Consider the following 4224-nt stretch of genomic DNA (forward strand, 5'->3'; position numbering starts at 1 on the left):
TCGTACAGTTGTATATAAATGTTGTAACCTTATATATAAATGTTGTAACCTTATATATGAATGTTGTAACCTTATATATAAATGTTGTAACCTTATATATAAATGTTGTAACCTTATATGTTATATATCAGTGTTGTAACCTTATATGCTATATATAAATGTTGTAACCTTATATATAAATGTTGTAACCTTATATGTTATATATCAGTGTTGTAACCTTATATGCTATATATAAATGTTGTAGCCTTATATGCTATATATAAATGTTGTAACCTTATAGGTTATATATCAGTGTTGTAACCTTATATGCTATATATAAATGTTGTAACCTTATAGGTTATATATCAGTGTTGTAACCTTATAGGTTATATATCAGTGTTGTAACCTTATAGGTTATATATCAGTATTGTAACCTTATAGGATATATATCAGTGTTGTAACTATATATTCGTATAGTCTGCCACAGCCTGCGCCAATCACGCTACACCAGCAGTATAGCAGGCAACCACATCGCTATTTCTTCATTCCTGTTCCACACTTCATCCAACTTCATCACAAAACAACAACATCTTTACATTGTTCTGCTCAACGCCCCACGTTTTCTTTATACTGCTCAACACCACGTTTTCTGTGCTCACAGAAAACGGGTTGTCCCCTTCCTGGCCGATCGTCTGCCATGTTCCTTGGCCTCAGAGGATGAACATCAAGGGCAGACTTGTCGACCCGGCTCCCCAGAACCCCTCCCCCCCTTACCCCCAGACCCTCCAGTCCCCCCCCAGCGGACCCCAGAGATGATAATGATCTCCGGGGGGCCCCTGTCTCCGGGGGGCCTCTGTCTCCGAGGGTCTCTGTCTTACTCTGGGGGCAGAACATGTAGTGGTCTTCCTCAACCCAGACGTCCAGTTGACTCGACCAGACGAATTGTTAATTGAATAATAATAATTACATTAATTAATATCGTTAATTGAATAATTATAACTACATAAATACTTAGAAAAGCAAATGGATTTGTATGTAGCATTTATGGATCTGGAGAAGGCATATGATAGAGTTGATAGAGATGCTCTTTGGAAGGTATTAAGAATATATGGTGTGGGAGGAAAGTTGTTAGAAGCAGTGAAAAGTTTTTATCGAGGATGTAAGGCATGTGTACGTGTAGGAAGAGAGGAAAGTGATTGGTTCTCAGTGAATGTAGGTTTGCGGCAGGGGTGTGTGATGTCTCCATGGTTGTTTAATTTGTTTATGGATGGGGTTGTTAGGGAGGTAAATGCAAGAGTTTTGGAAAGAGGGGCAAGTGTGAAGTCTGTTGGGGATGAGAGAGCTTGGGAAGTGAGTCAGTTGTTGTTCGCTGATGACACAGCGCTGGTGGCTGATTCATGTGAGAAACTGCAGAAGCTGGTGACTGAGTTTGGTAAAGTGTGTGAAAGAAGAAAGTTAAGAGTAAATGTGAATAAGAGCAAGGTTATTAGGTACAGTAGGGTTGAGGGTCAAGTCAATTGGGAGGTGAGTTTGAATAGAGAAAAACTGGAGGAAGTGAAGTGTTTTAGATATCTGGGAGTGGATCTGTCAGCGGATGGAACCATGGAAGCGGAAGTGGATCATAGGGTGGGGGAGGGGGCGAAAATTCTGGGGGCCTTTAAGAATGTGTGGAAGTCGAGAACATTATCTCGGAAAGCAAAAATGGGTATGTTTGAAGGAATAGTGGTTCCAACAATGTTGTATGGTTGCGAGGCGTGGGCTATGGATAGAGTTGTGCGCAGGAGGATGGATGTGCTGGAAATGAGATGTTTGAGGACAATGTGTGGTGTGAGGTGGTTTGATCGAGTGAGTAACGTAAGGGTAAGAGAGATGTGTGGAAATAAAAAGAGCGTGGTTGAGAGAGCAGAAGAGGGTGTTTTGAAATGGTTTGGGCACATGGAGAGAATGAGTGAGGAAAGATTGACCAAGAGGATATATGTGTCGGAGGTGGAGGGAACGAGTAGAAGAGGGAGACCAAATTGGAGGTGGAAAGATGGAGTGAAAAAGATTTTGTGTGATCGGGGCCTGAACATGCAGGAGGGTGAAAGGAGGGCAAGGAATAGAGTGAATTGGAGCGATGTGGTATACCGGGGTTGACGTGCTGTCAGTGGAATGAATCAAGGCATGTGAAGCGTCTGGGGTAAACCATGGAAAGCTGTGTAGGTATGTATATTTGCGTGTGTGGACGTATGTATATACATGTGTATGGGGGGGTTTGGGCCATTTCTTTCGTCTGTTTCCTTGCGCTACCTCGCAAACGCGGGAGACAGCGACAAAGTATAAAAAAAAAAACATTAATTAATATCATTTATCGATGCACGTTACATTAATAAGCAATCGAAGTATGACTTGATAACGTAATTATAATTATAACCCATAATGATAAATGTAATAATGCTAAATACATCGAGGAAAGGATTACAGTACAAGTATAAATAAATGATTAAGTTACCCTTGAATTCTCTTCCGTTTTTTGTAATAGTTATATTATAGAAAATGGGCATAAATATTTAACGGTACACTTGTATATTATAGAAAATGTTATTTAGGACCATTTACGTTCTTTTTCCTGTTTGAATTATTATCGTTAGTTAACTGGCCTTTTGGTACTTTGAAACGCCCTTAACTAGACCCAAGAGCCATTTAAATATGGCGGGAGGGAGGTGGATGGTGGGTGATTCCAATAATTCGTTGCCCATTTATGTATAAATGTATCACGTCTGTATTCCTACGTATGTATACATACACCCCAGCCGGACTGCCAGGCTCAGGATTCGACCCCATGTGGGCCCGTCCCCGTGCTGAACCCATGGTCAGCAACGCTAACCCTCAGCTACATCATTAATCTCGTTTCAAAAATGGTAAATGATATGATCAGGTCACCCTCGCATCTTCTCTCTTCCTTGGTGGCCAAATTGAAGTCTTCTAAGCCTTGCCTTTCAAGTCATATATCATATATATATGTGTCAATGATATATGATATATCAATACGTCTTATAATGTTACGTATATATAATTAATATATCAATACGTCTTATAATGTTACGTATATATAATTAATATATCAATACGTCTTATAATGTTACGTATATATAATTAATATATCAATACGTCTTATAATGTTACGTATATATAATTAATATATCAATACGTCTTATAATGTTACGTATATATAATTAATATATCAATACGTCTTATAATGTTACGTATATATAATTAATATATCAATACGTCTTATAATGTTACGTATATATAATTAATATATCAATACGTCTTATAATGTTACGTATATATAATTAATATATCAGTATGTCTTATAATGTTACGTATATATAATTAATATATCAATACGTCTTATAATGTTACGTATATATAATTAATATATCAATATGTCTTATAATGTTACGTATATATAATTGATATATGTTGGGTTTTGACGTTTGTTAATTATTAATATTTGTTTTCTATATTACAGTTGTTAATGTGGGGAATTATAGAGCGTTTAAGCATATTATTATGGCTATTGAGGGAGTAATGAAGTCTATCTAGAATGTTCATTTGTCTATTATCTATTTGCCATCTATCCTCGAGGATGGGCGGTGTGGCTCCCTGATTGGCTGGACGGAGTAGTTTGATTGCCCTTGTTGGGTAGTTAAGCCTTTGAGAACAGTCGTGTTGTGTGTATATTGTCTGGTGTGGGTTGGTTCTGTACCTGTCAGATGGTTTGATCCCAATTAGTTAGTTCATTAGATGTGATAAATTATTAATCGTAATGTTGATAGTTATAGATTCTGTTGTGTTTGTCATAATTGCGCCAACATGAAACTGGTCATTATCATCTTTTCGAATAAAGTCTGTAATACTCTCTCACCTCTTTAATTAATCTATCTTTCTTTAATACACTCTTTCATAATATATCTCCCTACTGATCTTTCATGTTAAAACGCTCTTCCTTGTCATTAAATCTGTTATTTTAATAGTCAATTAAACGTCTTCCACCATATTCCAATACCCTGTTTCCCGCTCGCTCTCTGGCAGCGTCTCGCCGGAAAAACATCGTATCATCAATTAATACCAAGTGTCTCGTTTAATTACGTTACCTTAATGATTTCCCTATTTAAAAAAAAAGCTTAGATCAATAATATAATTATCTGCTGGATATCTTTCTTCTTAATATCTGTTAAGTTCACTTAAAGTTCACATTTA

Source organism: Panulirus ornatus, chromosome 61 (assembly GCF_036320965.1).
Source record: "Panulirus ornatus isolate Po-2019 chromosome 61, ASM3632096v1, whole genome shotgun sequence".
NCBI classification, from domain to species: domain Eukaryota; kingdom Metazoa; phylum Arthropoda; class Malacostraca; order Decapoda; family Palinuridae; genus Panulirus; species Panulirus ornatus.